Source organism: Spermophilus citellus (genome assembly GCF_964194105.1).
Source record: "Spermophilus citellus genome assembly, chromosome: 1".
In the NCBI taxonomy this organism is placed as follows: domain Eukaryota; kingdom Metazoa; phylum Chordata; class Mammalia; order Rodentia; family Sciuridae; genus Spermophilus; species Spermophilus citellus.
In genome coordinates this window covers 169,064-191,109 of record NC_138182.1, presented here as the reverse complement: position 1 = coordinate 191,109, position 22,046 = coordinate 169,064, and the positions used below count along the sequence as shown (strand labels likewise).

Genomic DNA, 22,046 nt, shown 5'->3' with positions numbered 1-22,046 from the left:
TATACACAATGTATGCATATATATACACACACAAAAAATACCAGTTTAAAAAATAAAATGAAAGGAAGACCTTGTTTATAACAGTAGCAAAGGGACTAAAGACCCAGGAAGAATCTTAATAAGAAATGCCCAGGGGCTGGGGCTGGGGCCCAGTGGTAGAGCCCTTGCCTAGCGTGCAAGGCACTGGGTTGGGTTCTCAGCACTGTTGCGTTCCAGCGACTTAAACACTCAGGGTCACTCCAGAGAACTGGACTGCAAGAAATAACCACACAGGAGACAGAGGTACCTTTTTCTTTGGGGGTGCTGTGGCGGCTCCTCTGACCTTAAGGGTCCGCAGAAAGAGAGCCTGCACGCAGGTGCTGACCCCTTTTATTGAAGAGAAGCCATTCAAATGAGGCCAGGGGTCGGGTTTCAAGGGGCTGAATCCAGCTCCATGATGTCTGCTGTCAGCAGGTTGACTGACATCTAGGTAGGCCACACCCCAGGGCAGAGTAAGAGAAGGGACACACAAAGGGCGTTTCCATGGAACTTTCTATCCTCAACAGGGCAAGGGGTAATATCACAAAGGAACAGGTGAGTGTAGCTCGACCCCTGGGGATGTAGGGAGTCACGCCCATGTACGAGGACACATTTGGGTTTTCTCAACCCTAAAGATGGATCGGGGCTACTATCTTTGGTTACCTAAACATCCAGATATCAGGGTGACCTACAGGGCCACACCCATCAAGAGGGGAGGCAAAGCTGGTCACATGCTATGTTGGCCTCCCACACAGCACCACATACAAATAGATGAAATAAAAGTCCATGGACAAGAAAGAAAGAAAGAAAGAAAGAAAGAAAGAAAGAAAGAAAGAAAGAAAGGAAGGAAGGAAGGAAGGAAGGAAGGAAGGAAGAAAGAAAGAAAGAAAGGAAGGAAGGAAGGAAGGAAGGAAGGAAGGAAGGAAGGAAGGAAGGAGAAAGAAAGAAGAAAGAAAGAAAGAAAGAGAAAGAAAGAAAAGGAAGAAAGAAAGAAGAAAGAAGGAAAGAAAGAAAGAAGAAAGAAGGAAAGAAAGAAAGAGAGAAAGAAAGAAGGAAAGAAAGAAAGAAAGAAGAAAGAAGGAAAGAAAGAAAGAGAGAAAGAAAGAAGGAAAGAAAGAAAGAAAGAAAGAAGAAAGAAGGAAAGAAAGAAGAAGGAAAGAAAGAAAGAAAGAAAGAAAAAGAAAGAAAGAAGAGAAAGAAAGAAGGAAAGAAAGAGAGAAAAGAAAGAAAAGGAAGAAAGAAGGAAAGAAGGAAAGAAAGAAAGAAGGAAGGAAGGAAGGAAAGAAAGAAGGAAAGAAAGAAAGAAAGAAAGAAGGAAGGAAGGAAGGAAGGAAAGAAAGAAAGGAGAGAGAAAGCACAAACAGGCATACCCAGCAGTAGGGCAGAGCAGAACATCCAGAAAGGCTCACCTGGAAACTAGGACTCGGCTAAGGGGTGTCTGCCTCAGAGGGGCATGGAGCATGGGCAGAGAGCATTTCTGCAGTTCTGGAGGCGGCGAGGACAAGATCAAGGCCACTGTGTGCAGTCTGCTCAGGACCCTAGGCTGGGGGTCCTCACGTGGCAGACAGACGGCAGTAGGGCAATGGGACAAAGCCTGTTCTGACATCAAGTGCCGGGGAGGGGCCCCTGCAGTTCCCTCTGCAACAGCGTAAATCCATCCTGAGGGTTGGCACACCACCACAGCTGCTCTGGGTGGCGTTTTGGGGTTGACATTCCCAGGGTGACATACTGGGGCACGGCAGTGTCTAGTTGGGCTGCTTTAACAAAACACCTCAAACTGCTTCACTATAATTTTTCTCAGCTCTGTTGTCTCTGTGACCAAAAGACCTTACAAGAACAACTTAGGAGGAAGTTTATTTAGGAGGTCTCAGTCCATAAATGACTGACTCTTTCTCTGGGCCCAAGTGAAGCCGAACATGATGGCAGAAGGTCTTGATGGAGGAAAGTGCTCAGGACATGGCACCAGGGAGTAGAGGAAGAGACTATTCCCCTCACCTTGGACCAAAGTCACAGCCCAGAGACCCACTTCCTTCAGTCACACCCCACCTGCCACCCAGTCAATCCATTCAACTGTATTAATACACTGAAGAGGTTAAGGCTCCAATCGTTTCACCTCTACATTTTTTTTTTACATTGCCTAACACCTAAACTGTGGTTTATATCTAAAGGAAGCATGGAGTTGGTCACTGGGATGTTTATATTGCAAAAAATCGGACTGGATCTGTCCTCACGGTCTCTGTCACTCGAGATGCCCCAGCAGACACCACAGCTTGGCAGCCTTGCGAGTAAGGTCTGTTTCTCACGGATCTGGGGGCTGGGATCTCAGGTCGAGCTTCTGGTAGGGCTCAGCTCTGGGGCAGAGGTAATTCCTGGGCAGAGCCTCTTCCCCACTTGTGGACAGTGCCTCTTGGTGCATCTCTCTCCCTTCCTCGTCCTACAAGGCCACCCCTACAGACCAGAGTCCCCTCTGGAAGACTCTTCGGGCACTGGCACCTTGGAGTTGGGGCAGTAATATGACCTGAGGATGAGTATTCAGTCTACCACAAACACTCTAGATGGATTCCCAGTGGATTGGAAATTTAAATATAAAAGCAACTCTACACTTACCAAAGAAAGATGGGGAAATAATTCCATAACTTGGGAGTAGGAAAGTTTTACTAACCATAATTTAAAATCAAGAAGTTATTGAGGGGAATTTTTTGATAAATTTGACTAAATTAAAAAGACATTTCATGACACAAAAAAAAGCAAAGTAAAGAAAAAGCAAATATAAACTGAGGAAATAATTACAATTTACACCACAGACAATGGTTACTATACTGACATACAAAGAATTTCTAAAAATCATGCCCTATAAAAATGGGCAAGTGGTTTGAACAAAACTCACAGCAGAATTGTGAACTGCTCTGAAACCTATAAAGACCATCAACTACATTTACAACAGAACTACAAATTAAACTTGCACTCCACTGCGGGGCCTCAACTCTGAGACTGGCAAAAATCCCCAGGTGTCCACAGCACTCTGAGGGAGGGGCTAATCACTATGCTGGCCTGCACTGAAGGGCAGGGTCCTGGAGGGACTGAACAATATCTAACAAAGCCACATGTTCACTTACCCTTTAGCCCACAACCCCAATTCCAAAGACACCTGGCAAAGATACAAAAAACAAATTGCCGAAGATGTCAGCTGCAGCTCTGTTGTAATAGCAGAACTGGAACTGTTCCAAGGCCCATCAGCAGAGATCCAGCAGGAGTAAATGAGTAGGTGTTTCCCACACAGTAGAGTTGCGTAGGTACGAAGAGCAGTATGAACACCCCAGGCACCCCCATGAAGGTACCTCCAGAATGTTCTCATGCGGTTTAGTCTGACTTCAGTGTCTCATAGGCTTCCTGTGCTAAAACGTCATCCCCATCATGAGGTGCTGACTTAATCCAACTGCGGTGTGCAGAGGGGCCTTTGGGAGGTTGTTGGGGTCGTATGAGGTCATGAAGTGGAAGCCCTGTGACTGACTCCTGGTGACTTTATAAGAAGAGACAGACCAGAAGCTACACACACACACACACACACACACACACACACACACACACACACGTGCCCTCTCACCTCGTGAAGCACTGCACCGCACTGCCTTGGGGTTCCACCACTGACATGGCCATCATCAGATGTGGCTCCCCAACTTTGGACCAGAACTGTGCACCAAAACAAACCTCTTTTCTCTATAAAGTAGCCTGATTCAGGTATTTAATTAAAGAAAAAAACTGACTGATATATCTTGCTTAATGAAAAAAGGAAGTAGAAAAATGTGTAAAATGTGCCTAAAACAGAGAACATGGAAACGTGCGTACATATGTATACAGATATAGATACAGATATAGATGCAGATACACACACCTATATATATAAAGATATATATGCATATTCTATATACTTATAGTTTTAAAATGAAAGAAGTAACTAAGATTAGGAGAATTGTCAATAGGAAACAGGGTTAAGATGATGAAACCAGATCACTTGGAAGCAGAAGCATTTGGCATATCTGGCTTTGGAATCATGAAAATATTTCACACATTGTAAGAGAAATTACATGTTAAACCATCCCTAACTACCGAGAATGAAATGCACTCAGTTGCCGATGCCACTGGTGTCATAAGCACATTGAGAGGACCGTCCAATGCCTCTGCAATTCAGAACTCATGCATTTACAGTGAGATCCCTGAAGACGGGTGATGGAGAAGGATGGGCTTCCAGCCCTGGTGCTAGTGTTGGTAGTGCTGGTGTGGTCCCTAGGCACCTACTGTGGTCAGGGGGGGAGGATGCAGAGAGCAATCCTGTTGGCATCCGGTAGAATCAGGAACATCAGCTTCAGAGAACAGAAATGCAGCCTCAGGGTCATGAGGGTCAGATAAGGGGTGTGGCCCTGAGTTGGGAGAAGAGGTGGATGAGTTATTGATTTTACTCCCCGCTCTTTAGAGCCACCACCTGCTCTCCCCCAGCTCTCCTGTGCTCAGTTTTTAAATATCTCAAACTTTTTCCCATCCTGAGAATCTGTAAGAATCCGTAATCGCACTCTATGATAGAATTACATAGTTGATGTAATTCCTAGTCCACACACATTGTTGTGATTATTAATGGAGTGGTCGATGCAGGAGACACCTGCTGTTTAATGCCTGATCTAAGTCCCAGTTGTTTATAGTTGGTGCTGATGTTAAATGCTGACCCCACGATTCCTATACAGGTGGAAGTTAGTGCTGTAGATATCAAAGTAGACTCCAGACACTAAGGCTGTACATCTATTACTAACATTAGTGCTATTCCTGGCTCCCCACTTCCTCTAAGAAGGGCTAAAAAGTGATTGAGACACTTCCAGTTCACAGAGTAGAGATCTGTTGTTGAACAATACCAACTGGCAGTAAATCTCACCCACACCTGATTTAGCCCCAACTGAGTCTCATCGGTGCTTCAACACATAGAACTTGGGAGACAAGAATCCCAAACCAATAACCAGGCCCCAAGGAGGAGCAACCAGAGGAGCCTCAGGTCCCACTCCTGGACGTCTACTCACACATCAAAACAGAAAAGTCCCAGAATGAAAAAGACAATTACACACAAATTGACATGTGTATTAAAGAGGAAAGGGAATCCATTTCAACTGATGCACAAGTCCAAGCCCTCTGAAAACATGAGGAAACAAATCTCCCCTCAAAATTCACAACCCCCAAGCCTCGCTAACATCCTGCATAGGTGGTGGAATTTGGATTTCCTCTGCGTGGAGTGAGCTGGCTGTGACATAAAGCTAAGAAGGTGGCAAAAAAACCACACTACACAATTTTAGGAAGCGGGGGTGGGATGACTTTTTGACCTTAGAGACTCTGCTTCCACACTGGGAAGAGAGAGAGCAAGAGCCTGCATTTGGTTTATTTGTATGGGAGAAACATCAAAAATTTTCTACAGTGCTGGGGATGTGGCTCAAGTGGTAGCCCGCTCGCCTGGCATGCGTGCAGCCCGGGTTCGATCCTCAGCACCACATATAAACAAAGATGTTGTGTCCGCCGAGAACTAAAAAATAAATATTAAAAATTCTCTCTCTCTCTCTCTCTCTCTCTCTCTCTCTCTCAAAAAAAAAAAAATTCTACAGAATGTTCTTTTGCCAAATAAAGTAGGAGATGGGCTGCCTAGGCCCAATGGGTCATGCCCAATTCCCGAGCTGAGAGCTGTCCCACTAGTAGAGCAAGGGCAGAGATCTCATGCCTTGGGCAGTCTTTGCACCGGAATGTTGGGATCATTCCCAAGGGGAGATCTAAGGCCCCTATGCTTCAGTACCGAGTAAAAGACCACTCAAGTAGCTTCATGGGTGGCTCCCCACACCCAATAAAGAAATCCATAGATATGGAAGTGAAATTCCAGAGAAAGGCTCTAAATAACTGATTATTAAAATGTTCAATGAACTAAAAGAAGATCTAAGGAATAAATTAAGATAGCCATTACAGGAGATGAAAGACCATTTCAATAAAGAAATAGAGATGATGATAAGAAACATCAGAACTCCTGGAAATGAAAGACAGAATGAATCAAGTAGAAAATTCACTTGAAATCATCATCAACAGATTAGCTAGCATAGAAAATAGAACGTCAGGCTGGGCATGGACGTGCATGCCTATAATCCCAGTAGCTCAGGAGGTTGAGGCAGGAGGATTGCAAGTTCAAGGCCAGCCTCAGAAACTTAGTGGGACCTTGTCTCAAAATTAAAAAAAAAATTAAAGAGGACTGGGGTTGTGACTCAGTGGTAAAATTCCTCTGGGCTCAATCCCAGGCCTTGTAGACAGAACTTCAGGACTTGACATATAAAAATTTGAATACTTAGCATTTAATAAAGGAAAAAAAGTCTGTGATTAGAATTCAGAATTCTAGGACAGCATCCAGAGAACAAAGCTGAGAGTCACCAGGATAGAAGAGAACTTGGAGATGCAGGCTAAACACATTGAGACATTGTCAGTGAAACAGTAACAGAAAACATTCCTACCTGAGAAATGAGATAGACACTGCCTGTAGGAATACTTCCAATAGACAAAAGTAGAACAGATCCTCTCTAATACACATCATAATCAAAATACCTAACATAAAAAGTAAGGAAAGAATATGAAAAACTGCAAGAGAAAAATGTCAGGTCACATTTTGAGGCAAATCAATAAGGTCACTTCTGACTTCTCGATTCAGAATATAAAATCAAGTAGGGACTGAAATGAGATCAAGCTCTAAAAGAAAACAATTGCCAGCCAGGATTGCTATATCAAGCAAAACCATCTTTTAAAATCAATAGAGAAATAAAAACTTTGCATGACAAGGATAAACTAAAAGAACCCATGACCACCAAACCAGCATTACAAAAAACACTGAGATATACTGCATACAGAAGAACCCAAAAACAAACCCCAAAGCTCCCCAATAGATGAATATCACTAAAAGAGCAACAAACTAAATGAAAATCAAGATAGAATTAAATATAGCAGCAAACTAAAATGGCAGAAAATTGCAAATACCTATCCGTAACAATGCTGAATGTAATTGGTCTCAACTCTCCAGTCAAAAGACACAGATTTGGGGCTGGGGCTGTAGCTCTGTGGTAGAGTGCCTACCTCGAATGTGTAAAGCACTGGGTTCGATCCTCAGCACCACATAATAGTAAATAAAGGGGGCTGGGGTAATGGCTCAGCAGTAGAGCGCTTGCCTAGCACTTGTGAGGCCCTGGGTAAGATCCTCAGCACCATGTAAAAATAAATAAAATAAAGGTTAAAAAAAGGTAAATAAAGGTATTGTATCCATCTACAACTAAAATTAATAAATAGATAAACAAATAAAAAAAGACACAGATTAGTACAGTGGATCAATAAACAAGATGCAACTATATGCTGTTTGCAAGAAAACCATCTCATGGGCAAAACCACCCATAGGCTGAAAGTAAAAGGATGAAAAAACATATTCCACAATGGAGTTCATACAAAAGCAGGACAGCTGTTTTCATATCCAACAAAGTAGATTTCAAGCAAAAATTAACCAGAAGAGACATATAAGTCTACTACATACTAGTAATGGGAACAATCCAACTAGAAGACATAATGATAGTAAATATATAGCTCCGAAGTCAGTGTATGTGATTACATAAAAAATACTTCTTGATATCAGATCCCAGATAAACACCAACACAATAATACAGGGAGAATTCAGCACACTCTTATCACCAATAGAGAGATCATCCAAACAGAAAGTCATTAAAGATAATTCCAGGGCTGGGGCTATAGCTCAGGGACAGAGCACTTGCCTAGCACATGTGAGACACTGGGTTCAATCCTCAGCACCACATAAAAATAAAAAAATAAAATGAACTACAAAAAATGTTTAAAAAGATAATTCCAAACTAAACAATACTATAATCAAATAGACTTAATAGACATCCATAGAATATTTCACCCCCAAACCACTGAATTTTCTCTCAGCAGCTCAATAAACCAATTCTAGGTCTCAACCTATGTCTCAGTAAATTTAAAAAAATGATACAATCCTGTGCATCCCATCAGATAATAATGGAGTGAAACTAGAAATCACATAAACCACATAAAACACCACATGGAGATTGAATAATAAACTTTTTTTTAAAGAGAGAGAGAGAGAATTTTAATATTTATTTATTTATTTATTTTAGTTTTCAGCAGACACAACATTTTTGTTTGTATGGGGTGCTGAGGATCAAACCCGGGCTGCACGCATGCCAGGCGTGCGCGCTACCGCTTGAGCCACATCCCCAGCCCCACTTTTATTTTATTTTATTTTTTAGTACTGAGGATTGAACCCAGGGACACTTAACCACTGAGCCACATCCTCAGCCCTTTTTTGTATTTTCTTTAGAAAAAGGGTCTCACTGAGTTGCTTAGGGCCTTGTTAAATTGTTGAGGCTGGCTTTGAACTCATGATTCTCCTGCCTCAGCCTCCTGAGTTGCTGAGATTACAGGCTTGCACCACTGTGCCCAACTGAACAATAAACTTTTAAATGAAGAATGAATCATAGAGGCAGTGAAAGAAGAAATTCTTAGAAACAAATGAGAAAAGGTATACAACATATCAAGATCTCTGAAACAGTATGAAAGCAGTTCTAAGAGGAAAATTCATATCATAGAGTGCCTACATTTAAAAAAATCATAGGTTTCTCAAATAAATAAGCACATTCTCTTCCTCAAAACTTCAGAAAAGGAAGAACAAACTAATTCCAAAATCAGTAGAAGACAGGAAATAATTAAGGCAAGAGCAGAAATTAATGAAATTGAGAATTTAAAAATACACAGGACCAATGCAAGAAAGAGTTGGTTCTTTGAAAAGACAAATAAGATCAATAAACCCTTAGCCAAAGTAACCAAAAGAAAGAGAGAGAAGATTAAATAAACAAAATTAGATATGAAAAGAGACAATTCTGAAATTCAAAGGATTATTAGAAACTATTTTGAAAATTTATACTCCAATAAACTAGAAAATGAAGAAACGTTGACAAATTTTTAGATACATATAATCTGCCCAAATTGAACCCAGAAGATATAGAAAGCATAAGCAGACCAATATCAAACAACGACATTGAAATGGCAAATAAAATCTTTCAATAAGGAAAAGCCCAGGACAAGATGGATTCTCAGGTAAGTTTTACCAGATCTTTAAAGAACTTACCCCAGTCTTTCTCTAACTATTCCATGAAATTGAAAGGGAGGGAACACTCCCAAATACATTCCATGAACCAACATAACCCTGATACCCAAACCAGACAAGGACACATCAAGGAAAGAAAACTACAGACTACTATCCCTGATGAACATAGACGCAAGAATCCTTAATAAAATATTATCAAACCACATTCAAAAACACATCAAGAAATGGGAGAGAGAAGGGGAATTGCATGGAAATGGAGGGAGACCCTCACTGTTATACTAAACTACATATAAGAGGATGTGAGGGGGAAGGGAAAAAAACAAGAGAGAGAAATGAATTTCAGTAGATGGGGTAGAGAGAGAAGATGGGAGGGGAGGGGAGGGGAGGGGGGATAGGAAGGGGATAGGAAAGGCAGCAGAATACAACAGACACTAGTATGGCAGTATGTATAAACGAGGATGTATAACCAATGTGATCCTGCAATCTGTGCACGTGGTAAAAATGGGAGTTCATAACCCACTTGAATCAAATGTATGAAATATGATATGTCAAGAGCTTTGTAATGTTTTGAGCAACCAATAAAAAAACACATCAAGAAGATAATTCATCATGATCAAGTGGCTTTCATCTCAGGGATATAATGCAGGTTCAACATATGAAAATTAACAAATGAAATTCCTCACATAAATAGAATTAAGGACAAGAATAATATGACATCTCAATAGATGCAGAAAAGGTCTTTGATAAATTTCAGCACCCATACATGTTAAAAATTCTGGAGAAAGTAGGGTTAGAAAGAACCTACTTCAACATTATAAAGGTTATATATGACAAATCCATAGCCAACATCATATTGAAAAGCTAAAAGTATTTCCTCTAAAATCAGGAGCAAGATAAATATGTCCTCTGTTACCATGTCTATTCAATATAGTTCTCAAAGCTGTACCCTAAGAAAGGAAATTAAAGGGATACAAAAGGAAAAGATGTCAAATTATCTCTAGTTTCTGATGACGTGATCCTATATCTAGAAGACCCCAAAAAACTCCATCAAAGACTTGTAGAGCTAATAAATGAATTCAGCAAATTATCAGGATACAAGATCAACATTCATAAATCAATAGCTTTCCTATACTCCAACAGTGTTTCTGTTGAGAGAGAAATCAGGAAAACTATCCCATTCAAAATAACCTCAAACAACAACAACAACAACTAAACCTTAGGAATTACTCTACAGAGGAGAAAGACCTCTACAATGAAAATTATAGAACATTGAAGAAAGAAATTGAAGACTTTAGAAGATGGAAAGACCTCCCATGTTCTTGGGAGAATTAATATTGCCAAAGTGGCCATACTACCAAAAGACATACAGATTCAATGAAATCCCCTTTGAAACACTAATGACATTATTCATAGAACTAGAAAACAAATCCCTAAAATTCATTTGGAAAGACTAGAGACCCAGAATAGCCAATCAATTCTGAAGAAGAAGAGCAATGCAGGAGGCATCACAATACTGATCTCAAATTATATTAAAGAGTTACAGTAACAAAAACAACATGGTATTGATATTAAAGTAGACATAAATACCAATGGAATAGAATAGAAGACAAAGAGAAACCCACATACTTACAGCCATCTGATAATTGACAAAGGTATAAAAATATACATTGGAGAAAAGAGGCCTTTCTAACAAATGGCATTGAGAAAACTGGATAGCTGTATTTAAAAAAAAAAAAATTAGATCCCTCTTATTCTGCACAAAAGTCAAACCAAAGTGGATCAAAGACTTAGGAATTAGATCAGAAACTTTGGAAGTGCTAGAAGAAAAGATAGGGTCAACGCTCCATAATACTGGTGTAGGCACTAACTTCTTTAATAAGACCCTAAAACTCAAGAAATAAAATCAAAAATCAATAAATGAATGGTATTAAATAAAAAATCTTCTGAACAAGAGAGAAAATGAGTAAAAGCATGAAAAAGAGAGCCTACAGAATGGGAGAAAAATTGTTGTCAGCTACTCCTCTGACAGGGGATTAATATCCAGAATACATAAAAAACTCAAAGAGCTTAACAACAAAAACCAAATTACCCAATCAATAAATGCACAAAAGAATTATACAGATAGTTCTCTAAAGAAGAAATACAAATGGCCCACAAATATATGAAAAAATGTTCAATGTCTGTAGCAATCAGAGAAATACAAATTAAACCCTACCCTGAGATTTCATCTCACTCCAGTGGGAATGGCAATTATCAAGAATATAAATAATAATAAATGCTGGTAAAGATGTGGAGAGAAAAGTTCACTCATACTTTGTTGGTGAATCTGCAAATTAATACAACCCACTTTGGAAATCAGGCTGGAGACTCCTCCAAAAGCTAGGAATGGAACCCTGAATGATCCAGCTATCTCACTCCTTGGTATTTATTCAAAAGAACTAAAGTCGGCATACTACAGCAATACAGCCACATCAATGTTTATAGTAGCACAATTCACAGAAGCCAATTTGTGGAACCAACCAAGATGCCTATCAGCAGATAAATGAATTAAGAAAACGTGGTATATATACACAATGGCATATCAGCCCTAAAGAAGAATTAAATTATGGAATTTGCTGGTAAATGGACATGGAGAACATCATGCTGAGTGCAATAAGAGCAGTGGAATTGAAGGAGGTAGGGTGGGGGAAGGATGGAAAGGGTAGGAAATGTGGACTGAATTTAACAACACCATGCCAGGAACGTGTACAGATTTGCCACAGGGGACGCCACGGTAATGGTTTATTTGAATTGTCAACTTGATGGGATTAAGAGATGCCAATGATTAAGAGGCTTATGGGTGTGTCAATGAGGGTGTTTCTAGGAATGTTTGGCACGTGGGGTAGCCAACTGAAATGAAGGGTTTTCCTTAGTGTGGGCAGCACCAGCCACTAGGATGAGGGCTTGGATGGAAGAAAAGTTGGCAGAACAAGGAAGCAGCAGTAGATGCATAGCTTTCCAAAGTTTCCTGGGACTAGACACAGTGAGGACCTGCATCATGCTGCCTTCCACTCAGAGTGATGCTGTTGAGTGCAGCCACGGATCTCCCAGGTTGCTGTCTGGCACTTCTTGCATGGATCCACCATGGGATCACCCATCAGCTATTTTTTAAATACCTTTGTTTAATTAATTAATTAATTATGTGGTGCTGAGGATCAAACCTAGTGCCTCACGTGTGCAAGGCGAACACTCTACCACTGAGCCACAACCCCAGTCCCCACCCATCAGCTCTTGATGAGACAGTGGTTTGTTTCCAATTTTAGCTATTGCTAATAAGACTACCAGTATTAATTATGTAAAAGACAGAGAGACTATTACCTCTCCCTAACCAAGATTGAAACTCAGTATAAATGGATGATTCAAATACAAGTCGACCTAGAGAGAGCTCCAACAGCAAGCACGAGGGGCTCACTGGACCACACCTTAGCAAAATCAGTGGGGAAAAAATGTATGTATGTAGTACTGGGGATTGAACCCAGGGGTGCTTTATCACTGAGCTATATCCCAAGTCCTTTTTTAAAATTCTGTTTTGAGACAGGATCTCACTAAGTTGCTGAGGCTGGCCTAGAACTTGTGATCTTCCCATGTCAGTCCCCCAGGTTGCTGGATTACAGGCATGCGCCAATGTGCCCAGATTGGTGAAATTTACTAAGCAAACAACAAAAACCAACCAATTAAAGTCTCTAGAAATTGTCTTAAGGACCTAGAACCTATGAAGAAACATTTACTCAAGGAAATGTGTTGAGGTGGATGTGAACAACGAAGTCGAGAGCATCTGAACTGAAGCTGCCCTTGGCTACAGCCCTTGTGGAGGACGGCTTTTCTTTTGGGAGCAGAAGGAGTTCAAGGCTGCTGCACATGGCCCAGAGGTACAGGAGCCCTTGCTCTGTCCAGCCCCATTTATGGACCAGCAGCACAGAGAGTGCATTCCCCTGGACCTGCTCCCGTGGCAGTGGTCCTGTGCTTGGAGTGGCAGACAGACTGTGTCCCACAGCAGAGAGCCAGAGGACATGGCTTCTGCCCTTGCCCAGCTCCAGGTGTCTGCGCTGTCATCCAGGGGAGAGGCTGACCGCCAGAAGACAGCCACTGTCTCTCCCCAAGGTGCAGTTGCATCTGCAGTACCCAGGAAAGCAGCAAAGCTTCACTGGAGTCAGAAACCAAAGACATCTGGATCAGGAAGAAGCAATACCACCGTTCATAGATGGCATGATCCTGCGTACAGAAAATCCTGAGGAGTCCACTGAAATCTAGTAGAACTGATATCCAAGTTCAATAAGTTGCAGAATACTAGATCAACACACAAAACAAATTGTGTTTTTATATGCTTGCAATGAACAATCAGAAAATGAAACTAAGAAAACAATTCATTCACAAAGGCATCAGAAATAATAAGTATTTATGAGTAAATTTAACAAAGGAAGTACCAAACTTGTACTCTAAAAACTACAAAACATTGTTTAAAAAAACTTGAAGATCTAAATAAATGGAAAACATTTCACACTCATGTCCACTAAGATGGCAACTTTCTCCAACTGACCCACAGACACAGCAGAGCCCATCTACCTCCCAGTGGCTTCCTACAGAGACAAAGCTGCTTCTAAAATTCACACAGAGCCAAGTACAGTGGTACATGCCTATATCCCAGCAACTTGGGAGGACAAGGCAGGAGGATCATGAGGTTAAAGCCAGCCTCAGCAAATTATAAAGTTTCTGAGCAACTCAGCAAGACCCTGCCTCAAAGTAAAATATAAAAAGGACTGCAGATGTGGCTCAGTGATTAAGTGTCCCTGGGTTCAATCCCTGGTACCAAAACATAAAAGGAAATAAAATAAAAAATAAAATTCACGTGGAATTGTGAGGAGCTCCAAAGAGTCAAAGCAATTTTGGGAAAGAAGAGTTGGACTACACATGCACCCCAGTGCCAAGCTCACTGCCAAGCTACAGTGGTGGGAACTGTGTGACACGAGGCAGCCGTGCAGCTGGGTGGAACAGCACTGGAATCCCAGGATAAACCCACATTCGGGGCCAATGTATTTTCAACAAGGGCATCAAGAACCTTCAGTGGAGAAAGAGTAGTCCTTCTGAGACAGGGACCACCACAGAGACAAGGCAAAGGCACTTGTGGGCCTTGGCCTGACAGCAGCCCCAGGGGGCTTGGTGCAGGCCACCGCCAACCAGCCTTGGGCTTTTCATTGTTGAGGTCTGGGTATCTGCATGGTTCTCTTAAACAGTGGCAATGGGAAAATGATGGAGTTGGATACACTTAAAGCAAATTGACATCCCACCCCTCAGGAAGCCAATAAAATGATTTCCCTCCTCCCCTACAGGGAGCCAGCCTGATATCTTTTGGGAGGAGCTGTGTGACCCTGCCTGCATGGAGGCCCAGGAAAAGTCTGGCCTGTGTGTTTGCTCACCTGGCTCAATTTTGTTTCCTTCAATCAGGTCAGAAGACCCTAGTGTCCAACATCATTTTCAACAAGTGTTGCTGAGACAACTGAATATCTGCATGCAAAAGATTGAACATGGACCTTTAGTTCACACCATTTGCAAAAGTCAACTTGAAGTGGACCACAGATCTGAGTGTAGGAGAACAGGCCCTCGGACTTGGCAGCAGATCATTAGCTATCACACCAAAAGCATAAGCAACAAGAAAGATGGACAAATCAGACCTGCTCATCAGAATTGAAAACATTTGTGCTTCAAAGGACACAACCAAAAAAGTGAAAGACAAGCAGACATGGTGGCCATGCCAGTCATCCCACGACTTGGGAGGCCAAAGCAGAAGGATTGCAAGTTCCAGGCCAGCTTCATCAACTTAGTGGGCCTGTCTCAATAAAAAAGAAAGAAAGAAAGAAAGAAAGAAAGAAAGAAAGAAAGAAAGAAAGAAAGAAAGAAAGAAAGAAAGAAAGAAAGAAAGAAAGAAAGAAAGAAAATGCTGAGCTCAGGGGTGGAGTCCCTGGGTTCAACCCCCAGTATGGGTGTGGGGAAGAAAGTGAAAATACAACCCACAAAATGGAAGAAAATGCTTGCAAATCATGTATCTAATAACAGAATGAGTATCTAGAATATACAAAGAACTCTTACATCTCACCGATAACAAGATAAATAACCCAATTAAGAGATTGAGAAATGAACTGCATAGATATTTCTAAACAAATGGACAACAAGCTCCTAAAAAAAGCTGGAAAAGCAAATCAAAATCACAATGAGATCTATGGTTTTAATTGTGCATCTACAAGGTTGCCAGGAATAAAGGGCAGATAAGACCCTGGGAGGATGTGGAGAAGTTGGAGCCCCCTGCTGTTGGGAATGTAAAATGGTGCAGCCACTTTGAAAAACAGTTTAGGCATGGCAGGACCATAGGATCCAGGGATTCCTCTCCTGGTAAACACCCAGGAGAAACAAGGACATACATCCCCATAATTCATGTCTGCCAAAACATGGGACAGATCCAAATGTCCATCGATTGAGGAAAAGACAACCAAAGCGTGTCTACCCACACAGTGGAATATTGTCCAGCCAAAGTGAGAAACGAGCCTGGATGCAACAGGACTGAGCCTTGAAACCATTCCTTGTGAAAGAACAGTCACTAAAACCCAGTGTGGCCTGATGCAGTTCATAGCAGGGAGACCCTCAGACATGGCAGCAGGTCAGTAGTGCTTGGGCTCAAGGGGTGGGGCTTCTTACTGGGTGACTGTAGCCTTGCAGGTGCTCTCCAACTCAGGGAAGCCTCTATGAGAAGCGTGGGTCCCATAAAAGTCTTGCTCTCCCAGGCCTTCCAGGCCGATGGCTCGCTCGCAGGTGCCAGTGCTGTGAGCAGAGTCCTCAGGTTCTGGCAGGTCTCAGTGTGTGACATGCTCTGGCCAGACATGGGTGTGGAGACCTCTGTGGAGACCCCAGCCTGGGGACTGTGGGATTGTGACTGCCCAGCTGCTCCTGGGAGCAAGGGCATGTCTCTGTTCCACAGCAATTTCCAGGTACAAGGGACTGAGTTCTAGGCCTGCAGTTGCTGCTCAGAACTTCCTAGGGCCAGCAGTTGGGCATTGCCAGAGCTCACAAGTGCTGTGGCTCAGCCAAAGACCCCTTCTCCCATTCCCCTGTCCAGAAGCTATGCCCTCTTAATCACATATTAGCACTATATCAGGGAAAGTTGGGCAAGACCAAGGAGAGGGCTGGGGATGTGGCTCAAGCGGTAACGTGCTCACCTGGCATGCGGGGCGCTGGGTTTGATCCTCAGCACCATATAAAATAAAATAAAGATGTTGTGTCCACCGAAAACTGAAAAATAAATATTAAAAAAATTCTCTCTCTCTCTTAAAAAAAAAAAAAAAAAAAAAAAAGAACTAACCAAGGAGAAGCTGAATCCGGAAAACCAAAGGGTCTTTGAGTGACAATCTCCTCTGGCAGCTCCCAGAGGTCTCAGTGTCCCTGGAGAGCCAGTGCTGCTCTTCTCTCCAGCCGTGAACCAGGGCTTCTCTACGTCTGGCGATGTGGTCCTCTGCACCTCAGCTTCCTCGTCTGCAGGAGGGACACGCCTGCACTTCTCCTGTAGGATTGTCATCGGATGAAGGGAGCAATGCAGGGAAAGTGCTCAGACACCGCTCAGGACCCCAAAAGCCCGCCACTGCCACTACTCTTGTTCCTGTTAGCTCCTTCATATTTGGAATATGACTGTTTTCTCTCAGGAGTTTGTGAACTATTTCATGCCAAACCTGTTTTGGAAGAATGGCAAAGTCTATAGTCCCCTTCTAAAAGCCATGTGTTCAAATGAATAGGAAAAAAACAAACACATGATTTCAAAGGCAAATAATGATTTGAAAATCATGATAATATATGTGCTCACTTATTAACATATTGAAAACAGGATCTTGTAGCAGGTCAATAGCCATCATCATCTCAAAGAAATGATGGACACACACTGTGTCTCAAGGACATGTTCCACTGTAAAACCTGGGTGTCTGCTGGTGGTGGAGTCACAGGTTCTTGCGTGTGCTCTCCAAGCCTCAGCAGAAGAAAATGTCCACTTCCCCTGAAGTACAATGCCATCACTTCCCTGCACAAGTCCGAGGTCCCAAAGACAGCCTCTTGGATCTGTTCTACACCAAAATGTTCCTGCTCACCGTTCTGTGGCTCGGTCCTAGCAGGGAATGATGCAAGCTGCTTTGAACTCCCCCGTGGGACCTTGTGTGTGTCTGTGCTCTGTGCCGTGGCCTAGACAAGAATGCCATTCCTGTGGGCTACTAGAAACTGCAGGAGCAGGTTGTTCTTGCTGTACTCAGGATGAATGAGCAGTGCACGGTTGCAGAAAAACCACCTCCCTCCAGGGTCTCGTGTGCTTGGTGTGCTGCATAAAACCAGGACCTGGCACAGGCTGGGTGAGTGCTCTGCCCTGAGCAGTAACCCAGCTGGAGGAAATTAAATGGGACTCATCTGGGTTTTGATAGAGAGGGAGCTTTCTAAAACCTTAGAGGCAGGATTTGGCTAAGGTAAGAAGGAAAACAAATGAGCCAGCTGCTAGCTGCTCCCAGACAGGAGAGAAAGGAGCAAGAGCTCTCTATACTCACATCACGATGCAGAAACACTCAGGGTGCCACAGCCCACTGACATGAGCAGCCCCTGCTCTGTGCAGCCAGACTCAGACCCTTAATGTCCACCCTCATCTGTCCACTCCCCATTCATGCCCTCAGGGAGCCAAAGGTCATTCACATGACACCTCCAGGCAGAGAAGACAGAGGATACTCGCATGGGACATTCTGTTTGCACTTTGGCCTGAGTGGGTGGTCTTGCAAGGTGGACCACAGAGTGAACAGCTCTTTCCTGGATAGTGGGGCCAAGCTGCCAGCTGTTCACCACTGTGGACCAAGGCCCAGCACCGTGGGGCTCACAGTGTGTGCCCAGTGAGCACCTCTGAGGACTAAGCATTCCAGCACAGTCAGCAATGGCTTCCAGCCACTTCCTTTTAAAGTTCAAAAAGCAATGCTCATGTTTTTCCTACACAGATATGTATGCAATTAAAATTGTGCCTCACATATAATCTACATCCTGGTTTTCTTTGCCTGACATTAAATCAAAAGACTTTTATACCCCATTAATATGTTTTCTAGAACACTGATGTAAGGGGCTCATCCCATGTAGGCCCTGTGACTAGAGCCATAGGTCTGCAGACCAGCTCAGTGCTTTCGTTGCTACAGAGGACGCTGGGATAGACGTCTTTGTGCGCTGAGTTCTGTGTGGATTCTTCAGTCCTACTGTTTTGATGTCAGGTGACATTGCTGGTTTTCCTTTGGTTTTGACCTTCAAGACGTCTGTGTTGTCTGCTCCAATCTAACACTCGACCTTGCTGTGGTGTTCCATGTCCACCCTCTCCCCTCCTGATTTTCTTTCCCTGCTTCATTACCCTCATGCCCCACCTCCCTGACACTGTCCTTTGCTTGTTTCATCTGGGCCCTCATCGTGTGTCCCTGGCCTCCCTCTGCACACTGTGGAGCTTCAGAGTCCCTCTCAACCCTGCCTTGGGCTGGTGGCCTCTCCTGAGTGCCAGTCCACTGGACAATGACATATGAGCACCCGCCATGCTTTAGAGCCACCTCCAGGCACTGTTTCAGCCTCCACAGGGCTGACGTGGTGCCTGCTCCTCAGGTTACTCTGCTGCCTGGAGTCTCCTGTCATGGGCTCCAACACACGCCTTGGTGGCTCTGAGGGGGGCACACCCCACAGTGCCTGGCTCGGCTCTGTCTTCCTGGCAGCAGTGCTCCTCTTTTAGTGAAATACAGGACAGCGCTGTGTCTGAAGCCCAGTGGGCACAAAGCATCTGGGATGGTGCCCAGATCACAGAAGTGCCCCACTAGTGTCCCCAGGTACTGCCAATGCTCCAGGCACCACCACAGCCACCCATGGTTCCCTACTGCAGAGAATGTCCGGTACTCACCTGGTCACTCTCCCTTACTGCTGCTCCACTCTTCCCTCCTGGCTCCTCTGTGCTCCCGCAAAGGGGTAGCTGAGGAGGTAGCTGGGCTCTTCATCTTTGGCAGCTCCATCTCCAACAGAGGCAACCTCTTGGCCTGTCTTGCCATCTCTGATCTGGACTGCTGCAGTGGGCTCCCAGTGGTTCCCCTCCCACCATGCCCTCTCGGATCCATTCTCTGTCTCCACAGTGATCTTTCTGCAATTCACATCCAAGCATCCCTTGAAGCCCCTCGTGACTCCTCATAGTGAGCTGGCCTTCTAGAATATAGTCTCCACCAACCTCACAGAAGTCTCCTGTGGTCCTGGGGCCTCCCACTTCCTCCCTGGTAGCTCTACTCTGCCTGGGGGCTCTGCCCAGCCTCTCGCCAGCTGTGGCCGGCACTCTCTCCTCAGGAAGCACGGGCACCCTTACCTTGTGAGCCCCATTGTTAATGCCCCGCTGGCTGTGAAGCCCTCAGCTTCTCCCAAGCTGGGTCCCTGGAGGAGAACTGGAATATCAAACTTCTTTCCAAAGGCAGAGCAGCCGCAGGTCCTGCCTGACCCTGGTGGTACTCAGCTCCTTTTGTGAATGTGACTATCACACAGTTCTTGCTCTCAGTACTTCAGTATGTGTGTGTTTTCTTTTTTGGAGAATAAATAGGGGGAAAAGAGAACAGGAACTTCACAGAGTGCAACAAGAAAACAGAATCATCCTGGAATGAATCACCAGCTCAGAGCCATGGGATTGTGTGCAAAGATGGTGGGAAGACTGGGCCCGGGCCAAAAAGCTCCAGGTCGCCACTGCCAAACAGCCCCAGCAATGGCAGACACAACCCAACAAAAGGTACCTGCAATTTCTGTCTTGCCCTAAATGCCAGCTGCCTGAAATCCCATATGCTTCACCAGATGCATGAAACCTGCATTCACCCATCCTTGGATGCATGGGGCGCTTTGTTTTTCTGTCAGTAAGCAGATGCCACATAGCAGTTCCTGATCCCAAAAGAAACAGCAGAAGACTCACCTTTGGAATTTGGCCACTATTTCCTCTCAAACTTACCCAGAAAAAAAAACCTCAACTGATTGATAAGTTATGGGGGAAAGAAGTGGTAAAAATCATAGGGTGGACAGATGGTATCACAAAACCTCAAAAAATCCTGTGACAGTCCTGATTAGCTGGTTAGCTTTTTCTCCAGAATCCAGGTGGCAAAGATCAACCATCATGAACTCACCAGACAAGCACACTCCAGGCACACCCTCTCCAGCATATCACAGTGCTGGCAAAACCATAGTTCTAAAGGAAAAAAATACAAAATTTTAACTTATTTGTTATTATGCTGCTTAGAAATGTCTCAGCAAATAGCAAGAATTAAAGAGTATTGAAGCTTCACTCACTTTCCTCCCTGCTATGTAGCATGACATCTGGAACAGTGAGCAGGCTGCAGTCCAGAATCTACCTCATCCCAGAGAAGGCCACATGCACACCAGATTTCATAGATTCATAAATGCTCCAGGACAAGACCACTCTCAGCAGGATTCAGGACTCTGACCTCACCCTGTGCATGATCCAGGAACCTGACACCCAGAGCAGTATCCAAAATATAGATTCTACCCAGAGCAGGATCCAGGTCACAGACCCCACCCTGGGCAGGATCCAGGTCACAGACCCCACCCTGTGCAGGATCCAGGACCCTGACTCCACCCTGGGCAGGATCCAGGTCACAGACCCCACCCTGGGCAGGATCCAGGACCCTGACACCACCCTGTGTAGGATCCAGGTCACAGACCCCCACCCTGGGAAGGATCCAGGTCACAGACCCCACCCTGGGCAGGATCCAGGTCACAGACCCCACCCTGGGCAGGATCCAGGAACCTGACCCCACCCTGTGTAGGATCCAGGTCACAGACCCCACCCTGGGCAGGATCCAGGACCCTGACACCACCCTGTGCAGGATCCAGGTCACAGACCCCCACCCTGGGAAGGATCCAGGTCACAGACCCCACCCTGTGTAGGATCCAGGTCACAGACTCCACCCTGGGCAGGATCCAGGTCACAGACCCCACCCTGGGCAGGATCCAGGTCACAGACCCCACCCTGGGCAGGATCCAGGTCACAGACCCCACCCTGGGCAGGATCCAGGACCCTGACACCACCCTGTGTAGGATCCAGGTCACAGACCCCACCCTGGGCAGGATCCAGGTCACAGACCCCACCCTGGGCAGGATCCAGGTCACAGACCCCACCCTGGGCAGGATCCAGGACCCTGACACCACCCTGTGTAGGATCCAGGTCACAGACCCCACCCTGGGCAGGATCCAGGTCACAGACCCCACCCTGGGCAGGATCCAGGTCACAGACCCCACCCTGTGTAGGATCCAGGTCACAGACCCCACCCTGTGTAGGATCCAGGTCACAGACCCCACCCTGGGCAGGATCCAGGTCACAGACCCCACCCTGTGTAGGATCCAGGTCACAGACCCCACCCTGTGTAGGATCCAGGTCACAGACCCCACCCTGGGCAGGATCCAGGTCACAGACCCCACCCTGGGCAGGATCCAGGTCACAGACCCCACCCTGTGTAGGATCCAGGTCACAGACCCCACCCTGGGCAGGATCCAGGTCACAGACCCCACCCTGGGCAGGATCCAGGACCCTGACACCACCCTGTGTAGGATCCAGGTCACAGACCCCACCCTGGGCAGGATCCAGGTCACAGACCCCACCCTGGGCAGGATCCAGGTCACAGACCCCACCCTGTGTAGGATCCAGGTCACAGACCCCACCCTGTGTAGGATCCAGGTCACAGACCCCACCCTGGGCAGGATCCAGGTCACAGACCCCACCCTGTGTAGGATCCAG

The 22,046-nt window shown here is 44.8% G+C and overlaps 1 long non-coding RNA gene across 2 annotated transcripts in view; it reads right to left on the bottom strand.

Annotated features, from left to right (window-relative positions):
* Positions 1 to 19,622, bottom strand: part of LOC308633408 — a 44,195-nt gene extending 24,573 nt beyond the window's left edge. Inside the window, exons 1-2 of one of the 2 annotated variants that reach the window (XR_014018777.1) lie at positions 16,593 to 19,622; positions 15,932 to 16,476 (exon numbers count right to left, since the gene is read on the bottom strand). This is a non-coding gene — a long non-coding RNA (uncharacterized lncRNA). Of the gene's footprint in view, positions 1 to 15,931 lie in introns of both variants that reach the window. The other variant, XR_014018776.1, reaches the window with a different exon arrangement.
* Between the last annotated feature and the right edge of the window lie 2,424 nt (positions 19,623 to 22,046).